This window comes from Oenanthe melanoleuca, chromosome 4A, assembly GCF_029582105.1.
Source record: "Oenanthe melanoleuca isolate GR-GAL-2019-014 chromosome 4A, OMel1.0, whole genome shotgun sequence".
Lineage (NCBI taxonomy): Eukaryota > Metazoa > Chordata > Aves > Passeriformes > Muscicapidae > Oenanthe > Oenanthe melanoleuca.
The window spans coordinates 8,975,095-8,989,346 of NC_079338.1; positions in this window are offsets into that span (position 1 = coordinate 8,975,095).

Below are 14,252 nucleotides of genomic sequence, written 5' to 3' on the forward strand. Positions count from 1 at the left end.
TCAACAGTGTATGTGTAGAAAAAGGCATAGGGGAGGCATACAGTGCAGCACCCGCCCAACACACAGAGAGTCCCTAAGGAAGATGTGCCTGTACCTGTCTTTAAGCCCTGCAAATGTTACCACTTTGCAAATATGATTACCCAAATTCTGATGAAGTATTCACTACCACGATTCCAAATTAAAGAGACACCTGCCACAATCCTGTTAGTAAAATCTGACATATGTCTGTTACTTTCAGGTACGTGGGCAAACAATTACATTAGAGCCGGAGGAGGCAGGGTGTGAATTTGTGGGAGCTCAGAGCAGCTGTTTGTGTGCAGGTTTCTACCTCCTAGTGAGTGCAAAGCAAAGGGAGAGCAATAAAAGCATTGCTCTAGGAAAGATATATCACTGATATCACCCCAGGGTGAGTTGCACCCTGGAGATGGTGTGGAGGTGCTCTCATCTGTTCATGTCATAACTTAACATCTCTGTGAGCCATAATTCTGTAAGAATTATTTAGCTCAAAATTCTGTCAATATATGATATGAAGCAAATTGCTGCAGGCTTTTTTTGAGTTCATTGTTGTCTTCAAATGATTACCTGGGTTTTATCCCTTCCAGAGCTTATCAGCACATAATTGGTAGTCCCCCATTCTGCCTAGGGTAGATACACACAGGCCCTCTCAGCAAAGATGTCACTGGGAACTTGAACCTAAGGCCAAAACTTTCTTTGTTGCAAATCGTAGGGAGTAGGATCTGTGGCTGCTGATACCATTTAACAGTGTTTGGTTGTTCCCTGGCCAGTGTCAGGAGCTCCTGTTTACATCCCAGTCCTTCTGGAAAAGAACTGAATGATCTTAGGTTTTAATTGTTTAAAAAAAATTCCAAAAGATAGTGTTTTTTACACTAGGTGAAAAATTTCCCCCACAATTTGATCAGCTTCAATAGACTCTTAAAAGCCTTGTAAATGGATGCTGAGGCTTATTTACAAAATCCCACAAAAATGCTTTTGGGGGGCCCATGACAGAGTGACTTCACCCTTCATGATGGGAATTTCAGAGTTTATACAATTTGGTGAGATATTATCTTGGTTTGAAGGACAGGTGTCTTTCTCTTTGAAATAGAGACTTTAATTCCACTCCCCCCAAATATTATAAATGTTTGAATCAAGGACTCTGAGGCAGAGATAAGGGGGTAAGAATAACAGCTCTTTTACTAATATATCTAACCATACAAGCAGAGACAACAGCAGTTGTTAAAATGACCAACAAAACAGAACAGGTAACTCGGTCCCAGTCCTTTCTTTAGCTGCAGGCAGGCTCTCTCTGCACTCGGTCCCGATGCTGCAGCCGGAGCAAAGCCCAGCAGCTGCAGAGAGCAGGTGGGAGCGGAGGCGGGAGGGGGCGGCAGCGGCCACGGCGGTCTCACAGGGGAGCGGCTGGAGGGGGCAGCTCCTCGCTCACCGTTTGTGTCCGGGTGATTCGCTGTGTCTGCAGAGGCAGGAGGCTGTAGCGGGGCAGATGCAGGGCAGGTGATCGCAGAGGGTCTGGTTCTCCTGCGTTCGGCTGCGTGGCTCCAGACGGGGGGTGTCCTCCGAGCTCCCAGAAACACGAGTCCCCTCCGGAAGCACGAGAGCCCCTCCTGAAGCCATTCCCACCTACCCCTTTTGTCCAGAGTTGTCAAAGGTCCTGGGTGTAACCCGGCCAGCTCCATTGGCATGATAATGGGAAAAATTCTTTAAATTGAGACAGTAATAGAAAAACACTCAACCGCCAACAGACATCCTACTGTTTTATTCTCAGCAGCTCTGCTGACAAAAACACCTTTGCTGAGCAGTTATGTATTCACAGCCAGAGAATTTTTCAGGTTGTACGTGAAAGAAGCCTAATTTCTCACGAGTCCTCACATGAGGAATATTCGAGCTATCATGCAATTATGATATAAAGTTTGAAGACTGTTACAGGATGCCTTCAAAAAAAACAACCCAGAAACCAGATGCGCTGTTGAAAGTTCATCAGCAGTCCCTTCTGTGTAAAGTACTTTTCAAGAGACAAGTGAAAAAATGTCAAAACCAAATGAAGACTCTTAGTTACGATATTCAAGTTATTCAAGATCCAATTTAGTGGTTTTTATACATTTCCCTTCCTGTAAACCACTCTTCTCATGGTTTCTTCCAGTAAATGAGATGTGCATATCAGTCTAATTAGAGAATTGATCCCCTTCAGGAAAAAAAATATCTTTTGAATGTTAGAAGAGGAAAAACCCAATTGTACTAATTTCATAATACTTTGTCTCACATTCCCAGCTCTCCCTCTGCCTGGAAGATGTGCTGACATAAACTGATAGGAACACAGATCACATTAGATTTCTGACAATTTTCTTAATGAAATGCATCCACATGTACATTTTTCTGTTCTCCAGGTGTAAATCCCTTATTTAGAAGCTCCAAGTCCCAAATTTTTAATTTCTAACTAGATATTTTTGGGTATTTTCCCTTCTTTCTTGTACTGGTATGTATTGGGAATAGTTTCTTTCAAGCAAATAGTAATATGTTGGAAAATTAGTAAGTTGACAAGAGCAGAAATAGTGCATAAAATTGAGTTTTATGATGTTATATTTTTAAAATGACACATTTGTCCACTATGGGGTGACTGAAATGCAGATTGGGAACTCAACAGAAATATTTTTTAATAAATACGGAAGTATTTCTGCCACAAATCTTCTGATGGAATAATTAGATGAAGCATTCCTGATTTCAACAGCCACTCAAGATGCTGATCTGAGATTTTTACTTCTGATCAGTTTTGGGCTTTGTGACTCTGGGTGACTTCCTGTTGCATGTTTTCCTTGCAGACTGAAGATTTTACAGGAAGTGCAATCCAGCAGGGATTAATATTGGGCATGATACTATTTATTGTCATCATAAATAATCTGGAATATGGGATAAAGTGTATTGTGAATTTGCTGAAGCCAAACCGAGTGGGGAAGCTGATATTTGGAAGGGAGAGTCATCTGCAGGATGACCTGGACAGGGTAGGAAAGTGGATTTACAAGAAGCCCATGAGGTTCAATAAGCATAAGCATGAGCTGTAGACAGGGATAAGGAATTCTCTCAGCCTCCTCCTGGTTGCTGCTACTCCTTGCATTCTGCTGGAGCTCTTTCAGGAAGGGCACTTTTCTGATTACAGCAGGTGCTGCAAGCTCAGAATCAGTCATGTAAGCTTTTCCTGAGGGGGATCAGTAGTGGTATCTAATGAAAAAAATAACAGAAATGGTAACAACAGAACTGAGGAAATTTAAGTTTTTCACAAAACACATCTTTTATTTGAGCTATATATTTGCTCTTATTCTGACTTTTTTTAGTTGAAGTCACAGCAATAGGTACACAGCAAAAGGGATTGCTGGGAAACCATACTAATTAAAACTGGCTTTTTTTTTTTTTTTTTTTTTTTTTTTTTTTTGTTTTGTTTTGTTTTGTTTTGTTTTTTTTTTTAAATGGAATTCAGAGAGCAAGCTGTCCTTGAAGATTAAAATAGTGAATAATGGAACAAATTAGTTTGAGACCCACTAGTGAGTCTCTTCAAGGATATTGTATTGTCTAAGGATTTGGGGGGTTTTTGCAGCTGGCTGTTTGTTTGTTTGGCTTTTTTCTTCTACTTTGAAAATTGCATTGCCTGAATATTTCATCCTTAGCAAAAAAATGGGATTGACCACTGCAGGTGATTCAAATTGCAAACAATTTGTCTTTTTCCTTCTTTTACCAGAAAGAATTTATTATCATCCAGGAACTTTCTGCCTCATTGTGTGCATTTCTGTAACAATTAATTTCTTTATGACCAGAAAGAAGAATGATATTTTTTTTTTTCAGAATTGGATTATTTTTTTTCTTCTTAGAAATGTTTTACTCTATCACATACACATTTTGAGTTTTTCCTTTAACTCCAGCCCATTGCTGCAGATTGCAAGCCCACTTGTTTTTTCATTGCAAGATGTTGCATGACTGCTGAAATGATTGGGCAAAAAAAGAATAAATCAAAACCTAACCCATCAAAAAATCCAAGAATTTTAATTTTAATTTTGTGTTATTCTTATGCTATTTGCTGATGTGGGATTCTCATATAATTTTGGGATGCTAACTTTTATTTTATCCTTGCCATTAATATACACTTGACCAAATATATGGTTAGCCTCTAAATTTCTTCTGGCTTGTCTTTAATTTCTCTCCTCCCTGGGAAAGACAGCAGTAACAACAAACTCACCAAACTTCATGTTTAGCTTTGATATTTTATTGCAGATGAAATTTGCTGAAATATCACCTGAATTCTTCAGCAAAGCAGCAGAGAGATGGCCAGAACTGATGGGGAGAAGTGTGTTTGCAGCCATCTGAAAAAAAATATCTAATTGTCTGGATTGAGTCCATGCCAGATAGGGATCTGGAAAAACAGCTGAATTCAAATTTCACAGCTGAGTTTCTTCTTTGATTGGCATACCATAGGTAGAGTCAGTTATATGCCCCTTGCTTTACCTTTGGCTTAGTCAGGAATTCCTACTGCAAATATGTGGCAGTGTTTTATTTTGCATAGCATTTGGATGAAATTCATTGGGGAGCCCAGAAACTTCTAGAAAGATTTTTTTTTTTTCATTATTTGGAAGGCTTTCTATTAGTTTTTCTAGCCTAGCACAAACAATGCATGCATCAGGTATGCTACAGTAACAATGCTGGGGAAATCTTATCTCAGTCATGAGGTTTTGTTTCTGATACTTCCTCTTTGCATCTTTATTCACACCCACGTCTCTCTCATTAAAATAAATGGGGAAAATTTTGGGAGCATCTTACAAAAGTTTCCTCTTGATATAGAGATATATACTGCCCTGAGATGAGATTCAATGAGAATATGAAACCAGAAATTACTGTAAATAAGAACAGAAAATAAATGGCCTAATTTAATCTGTTACCTCATGGTGGTGGGTCTCTTCCCAGAAAACTTCCTTTTGCTTGCCTTAGTGGAACAAGATGGTTGGAGACAGCAATTAACAGAAGCTGATAAATGAAATGGTGTCTACCACTTGGGGGAGAATGTTTCCTGAATAATGATCCTTTCCTCCAGGGAGGTTTGTAAAATGGTGTCTCATGGTGGATATGAAAGATACCTGGTGATTATCTTCACTTGGCTCATGGCCACAGGGAGTGTCCTGGCTTAAAGTGGGCACCTGCTAATTAACTCTGTTTAATTTGCATGGATTTGTTGAGTACAGGGAGAATACTTAACTGGCTTAAATGTGACCTTAGTTTTAGCAGTGCTTAGTTTTAGTTACTGCTGCAACACTGATGTCTTATTGATCTATTATGGGCTGCTGGGGCCACCAAGGTGCTGGGAAGTGTGCGTAGGAATGGCTGACTCAAGGGGCACTGGCAAGCATGGGGGCATATATATTTTTTTGCTCCTATTTGCAGGAATTTCCCCCTTTATTTTTATTCTCATTGGAAATACATTTTTTAAATTATGCAATTTTTAAAATTATGCAAAGACACAGCATTTAATTTCCCAGCCTCTTTGTCCTCAACCACATTTTTTAGTGCTGTTACTATGTAAATGGTTACCAAGTGAATAACTACTGTCATAAATAGTCACAGGCAGAAATTGCTTTCACTGCATATGCTAATAGTAGGTCTTATTAGAAGGACTTATTAATTGGTTTGGTGTCTTAATTAAATTGGTGTGCCCGTGAGTGGAAAAATAAATCCTTGTTAGGCCAGTGGATTCCGTATGATATGTCCTAGTAATTTTTTATATCCAGAAAGCTTCAGAAACAGTGACTAAGGCTCCAATACTGCTGAGATATTTCTCAGAGACTGTATCAGCTGCTTTTCAGAGGGAAATAAAGAAACAAAATCGGGTTTCATTTCAAATTTAGTTGATTATTCTTTTGCAGTGTTATACATAAATAACATATTTCAGTCATCCTTGGCAACAAGGGCCCAACTTGCCCCTTCAAAGTGCTTGTGTTTCCTGGACTATTTTAGATGTAGGGGAAACACAGGGAGCACATTTGAGTCATGTGTCACTGGAAGAAGATGGTAGATTACCAGTGTTAGCTGTGTGTGATGGCTGGCTCTTCCCATGCAACATTACATTCCTGTGGGAGCTATTAAAATAGTTTGATGCCAGCGGTGACTCCTCATGGAAAAAAACATGCTATTTTTTGTGTCTAATACTACATATCCTTCCTTTGAATTAAGATGTTGCTTATGTCTGGAGTTATCTGCATCTCTGATAAGTTGGTTTTGACTTATAATTCTCTATTTTTTTCTTTCTCCTTTCCCCTCCTTTGAAAATATGCAAAATGTGCAGTTTTACTGCAGTGTAAGCCAAAAGCATAATTCATGTTGCACACATATAATTTGATTTCAAAAGATTATCTCTAGTACTGGCAAAACATCAGCGAGCCAGGCTGCACTGAGATACAAAAATCATACACTAAAATTATCTGGGGTGTTTGGGTGAAGTCAGTACCCACTTTTTTATGCCAGGTCTTGTTTGTTTCTCTTTTCTAAAATTATTATTTAGTTTTTGCTTTTTTAATGTAAAAACCCCAGTATTTTCTTTAGCATTGACTTTTCTGTTTTTTTCCTACTCCTGGCTCTCATTGGTATCAGTGGGAGGTGTGCAGATGGAAGGGATCCTCTCCAAGGCCACCCCCAGCATAAAGGAAGAATATGCTCCCTCCTCTCCTTAACTGTAACTCTGGGGCTACTCCTGTCACTCTTGCTTTTGAAGAGTCTTACAGCCTGAGTGTCATTCTGGGAAGCTCTGGCTGGACTGGGGAGGAATATAATCATGGGTTTAGATGGGAGGCTGTACAGAGCTTCAGTGGGGAAGACTGGGAGGAGTTCTCACTCTTGTGTCCTGTGGGTTGACAGCAGAAGATCAAGAATCTGCTGGACAGGGTCGAGAGGAGGGCTGTGAAGATGTGAGGGACTGGAGCACCTCTCATACGAGGAGAGGCTGAGGGAGCTTGGTCTGTTCAGGCTGGAGCTGAGAAGACTGAGAGGGGCCCTCATCAGGGCACACAAATGTATTAACGGTGGGTGTCAAGAGGATGGGACCAGACTCATCAATGGTGCCCAGCACAGGGACACCTGTGGGTACAAGGGACAGTGGGAACTAACTGAAACACAAACTTCCATGCCCTGAACAGGAAGAAAAACTTGTTTACTTGTGAAGGTGACTGAGCACTGGAACAGGCTGCCCAGAAAGGTTGTGGAGGCCCCTTCTCTGGAGATGTCCAAAACCCACCTGGACAACGTGATTCTGTGCAGCCAGCTCTGGGTGAGCCTGCTGTAGCAGGGGGTTGGATTAGGGGAACTCCTGAGGTCCCTTCCAACCCCAAACATTCTGTGATTCTATAATCTCCTGTTTATTTTTAAGCACTATTTTATTGCAAGAGGCAATGAAATAGATGGCAATAGACAGAAAGTGAAGTAAAACAAGTGTGTGATCTTGTGGTGAAAACCTCACTTAACCTTGGTAATAGGGTATATGGAATAATTTAACTTCTGTACTGCTTCCCTGAGAACATTTTGTACCCACAGGAGAGAACAGTGAAGACAGAATATGACAGACTGACTCTTATTTATAGTGATTGTATAATGGTGGGACTATCTCTTTGATGAAAGGTTTGCAGTCTTTCTAAGGTCTTTGTTAACTGCTTATTCTATGGAGGATGCAACTCCAAACATATAAAGTAGTTGAATTTCTTGCAAAAGACTCAGTGAGATGTACAGACTGGGCAATTTCTTACAGTCTGCAACTGATTCCTGGTTAAATTGGAGTACTGGGATCCTAATGGATATGAAATTCTGTCTCTTTTACTCTCTGCCATTCACTTCATGTTGCAGTTTGAAAGAAATCCTATTTGTCAGTTTTTGAATCTGAGACTTGCAGCTGTAGCAAAACATTTGTATAGAAAAACCTATCTTCTAAAATTTACTTAGGATAAAATGGCCTTTTTTATTGTTTACTTCCTCATTTCAAATAACTTCTGTTAAATCCCAGCTTATGCACCTGTGTTCCTCCAGAAAACTGTCTCTTCAAATTCTCTAGAGTGATTTGTCGTTTTCTTACATGCCAGAACCAGTTGTATCTCTCATTGCATTAAATCGCTGACATAACGTAATGCCTCATGACAGATGCAGCTGCACATCACCAAGACTGAGAAACCAGGAGGGAAGCATAGGCCTAGGTCTAGGGAAGACTTGATATCTCCTGTGCACAAGTTATATTTACAAGGCTTTAAGTCTGGCTGGCGGAATTTTTCTACTTCCCCCCCCATCTGTACACATATCTGCCTCATACCTCATTCCTACTGCGCAGGCTTGGACAGAAGAACTCATTGAAATCAGCTTTGCATGTTGACCAGAATCAGTTTTAAAAATTTATTTAAAATCTCTCTTGGCCATCACTATCCTGATTTAATAAAATCAAAGAGGACCTAGTAGTCCTGTCAGATTAGAAGTTTATACAGAAATGTTGCTCTGGATAAAAGGATTTGCATGTCATCAAAAAATTCTGTCACTCTTCATTTTTGGGACTTGTGCTTTAAAAACTGAAGAGTGAAGTGATAGTTCCTCTTTATGATCTAGTTTCATCTAGGGTTGTCTTACCAAATATGGGGTTCTTGAAGCCACACTAAAGTAAGCCTGGTTCAATGGAAGAAATTTCTTTACAAAAGCATTGCTATTCCTTTAAATATTGCATATGTTTACAATGTCACTGTCTCTATATAAATTGGCCCATGGGTTAATTCCCCCTCAGTTAACAGCTCTTTAGTTCTGCTGTGGCCTTAAGAATTTCAATTTTCACCCTTTGGACCTAGTGCCTGTAGAAATCACCTAGCAAAAAATTGCCTTTTTAAACATTACGAGCCAAATACTGAAAAACATGGTCTGTGTTACTGTTTACATTACTATTACTCCATCTTCTGCATTAAGAGTAAAACAAGAGGCAAAAGATGCATATCTTCTAAATTTGGAAATGTGCATGTCTGTGACACCTTTTGTGGTCTGTTTGCTAAATCCTAAGGTCACTGTAATTGGCAGGTGGATTCCTCTCCTTTTGGGCTTGTTTGGCATCTGTGCCTCAGACACCACTGAGCCCCTGCCAGGCCAAGCCGAGCAGGACTTTGCTGTGTAGCGCAGTGCATGACTTGGGGGAGGCTTTTCCAAGCTGAACGATTCATTGCAAACACACTGCTTGCTGTTGTGTTTGGCTGAAGCCCTTGGCCCTTCACTCTCAGCTCCTGAAGGGCCCTGTGCAGATTAGCCACAGTCACATACAGCTCGAGGGTGTGGGGGCTCACAGCTATGGCTGCAAAGGGGGTGAGACCTTGCAGTCAAGATTGGTTTAATTTTTCAACCTGTATGAAAATGATGCTGTTTTAACGTTGCATGGAATGGGCCTGCCATTTCCTGGTAAAAAATGGCATGAAAGAAGGCTATGGGTAGTAATGATAAGTGATGGTGTGGGAGGGAAATACAAAACTCAGTGTTAAAACCACCAGTTGGCAGCCTTAGGACTGTGGCTTTGGCTGGCTGTTTAATAACTTCTTTGCTGTAGGGGATAACATAGAAAACATCTGTTGTTGAATTGAATAAGCTGTTGTATTTTAGGAGAAAATCTTGCCAAAATTCTCTCAAGGATGCCTGTGGCTGTCACTGCCTGCCTGAGAGTACCTCACCTGGCTGGTGAACTGGCTGGTGTGCACAGCTCCTTGCTCTGCAGTTCAGTGCTCTGGCTGCCCCTGGCTGAGCAGTGAAAACCACAGCAAAGCAATCTGGGGAGAGCAGAGTCATTTGTAGTCCTGAAATAGCCACGGAGCTCATTTTCTGGCTTGACAAAAAACTGGAGCTTATAGTTGTGTAGCCTTTCCCCTGTTTATTGACAGTAAATTATCCCTCTAAAAATCGACGTGTTCAGACAGAGTTGGAAGAAGATCCTGAGTAAGTTCAAGGGTGACTATTTGTCCTGTTCTCCAATTACTTTTTATTAAAGCATTTCATCCTTCAGTAGCTATATCCATGGATGGTACAGATAGCTCAGAGCTCATCCCTGTCATTCCTGACCCTACAATTACCCTTGTGTGTCAGCTTCTTTTCCCTCCAACCTATGCCAGTCTCTTCTTTATTCCATATATAAAGCAACTTTAATAGCTTGGCATGCTAATGCTGACTTAGCTTTTGCCATTTCTTGTCCTTGTTTGAATATGTAATGCCCCACAAGGATAATTGTTCTTATATTTTGATTTCTTACAGTGTTGTCTTTTCCTAATTTATGTCCCTCCTACTGCTGCACAGTATTCCTCATTGGCTCCTAGTTTAGAAAATTGGCTATAATTGCTTTGATTTCACAGCACATAAAAGACACCACTGTGCTCAGATACCTCCCCTCCTCCCCACCTGACTCACTCCTGACATATAAACCTATTTACTTTTCTAGGAAGTTGCAAAAGCTTGGACGGAGACTTACAGAACTCAGTTTGGCCTGGCTAACAGGAAGCTCAGATAGAAGGGTAGTTTAAACTGAGCAACATATACTTGGGTTTGATTATGTTGTATTTCAAAATACACAGTTCTTTTACAGCTGGAAATTGTTTTGAGATTTGATTAGAGCTTTCAAAAGCCTCAAGTTTTTATTAAAGAAAGAAAAAATCATACGTATAACTTACTTGGTGGATGTGTCTGAGTGACATCTGCAACAGCATCGTAAATAGGTGTTTGCTTTGACTTACTTTCTTTCATGTCTCAGATGCATTTCTTCATCTGGATTTGATTTTCCTGCATTGTTAAGCAGCGCTGACTGTGTGACAGAGAGAATAATGTTTCTGCAAACTTCTTAAGCACTGCTCATCAGAGAGGTGGTCAGTCTCACACTTCTCTTCTTCTCTCCCAGCGTGGTCTAATTGCTGTAAAAAATAAATTAGTATCCTGAGTTCAGGAGCACTAACTCAATAAATGCATTGATGTCAGCAAATGGCAGTCTTGCCTACCCTGCTGATATAAGTGATTATTCTCTTTATGCTTAAATATACTGTGCTGTGATTGCTTCCAGAGAACCCATTATGGCCTAGCCCTCACTTCTGCAAATACTGTAAACATCTCTAATTGCCAGCATACTCTTTCTCTTGTAGCTTTCCTAAGCATGAAAGTGACAACTTATGTGCTGTAGTAACCAATGGACTTGTCCAAGTTAAAATCTGAGCCTTAGGATGGAGCCAAAAAAGACAGCCAAAATATTTCAAGACTTGAGTAGCACGTATGCATCACCAGGACAAAATGACACCCTGTAGCTTTCAACATCCGTGTTTTTAATTGCAATATTATTTTTGAGTTTCATTGCTGCTGGGATATATATTAACCTGTATCTACCTGTGCTCTGGATAGCTGGATTGCAAGAATGTGCAGAGGCTAAGTAATAGGCTGTCACTTCTGATGTGGGAAACAAGTGAAGCTAAGCCACAATTTTGGGCTGAATTTTTAGGAAAGCATTTAAAGGCACTTCTAGTTTTAGTTATGTAAAACAAAAGAGGTCTGTCTTAAAACACCAGAAAGGACACACATTGCCACCAGTTTTAAATAAGCCTACTTTTATTTACATGTGTACTTGTTTATCTCCAAAAATAGGCACAAATCAGTGGTTTGCATGCACAGTTTTTGTGCCTTATCCTTAGGATGGAATACAGCAACCTTTCTCACCCTCTCACATTGAAGCCAACAGACAATATACTTGTTCCATTACACCTGCAAGGGCAGGAACAGGCATCCTATTTCCTGAAGACAGCAGAACAAATGAATATTTTGGAAAATAGACTCCTTTAGTAACCTCCTGTGCCTTGCTGTGGATGTAGCTGGATGAGCAGAGTGCATCAGTACCTGCCTTGTGGATGCAGAGAAGGGCTCTGGAGACCTGGGCTGCTATGAAGACAGGCAAACTCTCAAACAGAGAAATGTTCACGGAACAGTGTCATTGTTCCCTGGTTCCCTGTGAGCAGTATTTAGTGGGGTGTTAAGCAAGACTGGTGCTGAAGGTAAAAGTGTGCCAGTTTCTCATCTGGGCTTTTACAATAAGCAATAAAGCTTCTTGTTTTATTTACCAACACGATATGTGTGTCTGCTTTAGCAAGCAGCCTTGGCAGTGATGGGCAACAGCTGCATGGTGAATATCCAGTGCAATTAGCTCCATGGGGAACACATCTGGGAAGTTCTGGAGCTTCCCAGCAAACAGGATCAGGTCTGCTGACATTTTTCAAGACCTTGGACTGCGAGAGACTCCTGGATTCTTTGTATCAGGGTGGACCCGAGGGACAAGACTCAGACGCTCTGTAAATGCTAAAAGCTACAGTTGCAGTTTATTATAAGGGAGTCTGCTAGGAGCTGCCCGGCACAGCCACGTGCAGATTAAAGAGATAAAAGGGGGAGAGAAAGAGAGAAGAAGGAGGATAGAGAGAGAGAGTAAAGAAGAGGGGAAGAGAAGAGGAAAAGAAAAGAGAAAAGAGAGGAAGAAGAGGAGAAGAGTAATGGGATAAAAGGGTATTGGGGTAAAGGGAGAGGGAGAAGAGCAAGGAGTAAAGATAGGAAGAGAGAAGAGAAGAGAAGAGAAGAGAAGAGAAGAGAAGAGAAGAGAAGAGAAGAGAAGAGAAGAGAAGAGAAGAGAAGAGAAGAGAAGAGAAGAGAAGAGAAGAGAAGAGAAGAGAAGAGAAGAGAAGAGAAGAGAAGAGAAGAGAGTGACTTCCCGTTTGTAACACAATAAATCCACTTCCATCATGAATATTCTAATCCCTAAGAACCAATCTAATACAAAATACTAATTCTATAGCATTTACATATAACCTATAGAAAATCTTACATTAGCATAGCATGTGACATTCTAAACTCTAAGATCTAATCTTTGGGTGCGGGTCAGTCTTTTGTGTCTTCTGGCCTTGCCCTCTGGCCAAAAGCATTGTTTAATTAAGAGTGGATTAGCTTCGGTGAGCCATCCTATTGTGTTTATGGTAATTCAGTAACTAGGGCTTTCTTGTTCTACCTTCCCCAACAATTCCCAGAATCTGAGCATTCATATTTGCAAGATCCCTCAGTTTCATCTTCTCCAACATTGGACCATAAGAGTAAAGACAAGAGTTGATGAGATCATGGGGAGCTGGTGAGCACCAGAAGGGTTTGTGGGAATACAGGTCCCAGGGCTGTGCTGCAGCTTCACCTTCCTCAGAGCAGAGATGAATAACCAACGTTTGGCTCTGAGTAGTTGTGTCAAAAATGGATAAGGGAGGAAAGAGAGTAGCAGAAAGCATCTTGTCAGTATGTATTAGTGGTCTGTAATGTGTTTATGCTTAATGGGACACTTATGTAAACTCCTCTGGTCCTCATTGAGGGGAGTGGCACCTCCACTACTAGGAAACGCGGGAATAAAAAAATACTTCATACTTGTGTCTGAGCTCAGGTTTTTTAAACAGTAGCTGTTTAATTTTATTCAGGCTCACATATTTCACTCTTTAGACTGTTGAACTTTCTAAAAGTTTACCTTGCAGAAATACTTAGAAACACCTGCTTTGTACAGCTGTGTCTGAAACAAAATTTAATTTAAATTTTCAACTCTAATTGTAAAGGTTGTTGATGTGCCTTTAGGGCTGAGTGTAGTTGTTCAGGAAGATTAGTAGTTCACAAGGTCACATGCAAAGTAGGACTAACAAGATGCTGAGAAATAATAGTCTCATATGGGATTGGTTTCAGATTGTAGAGCAATAGTTCAGAGATTTATTGCAGCTTAGATGTACTTGAAAATCATCCCTGCTTTTTTAAACTTTTTTTTTATTTTCCTGACCTTGAAAATACCTTATGGGTGGCTTACAAATGAAAATCTAAAGATCACTATAATCAGAAAAACTGCACAGATTTCTATTTTTCATGATTTTCTACTTTACTCTTATTTGAAGTCTCATATGATTTCAACGATAGGCACACAGGATAGCATTAGCACAGCAGATTTTTTTAAAAGAGATTAGATGAGAATTGGGTTGCCTTCTACAGAGAATTTTGCTTTATTTCCCCCCATCTTCTTTTCTGAAGGTATCTTCTTATCGGGTGTGAATACTAACAATGCTGATATGGGGTGACAGATTGACCAAACAACCATAGCAACAGTAACTATTTTCCTTGTGATAAGAGCTAAGATAAAGGTTATGTGTATTACTGCATCTCTCAATCTATTTGCTCCA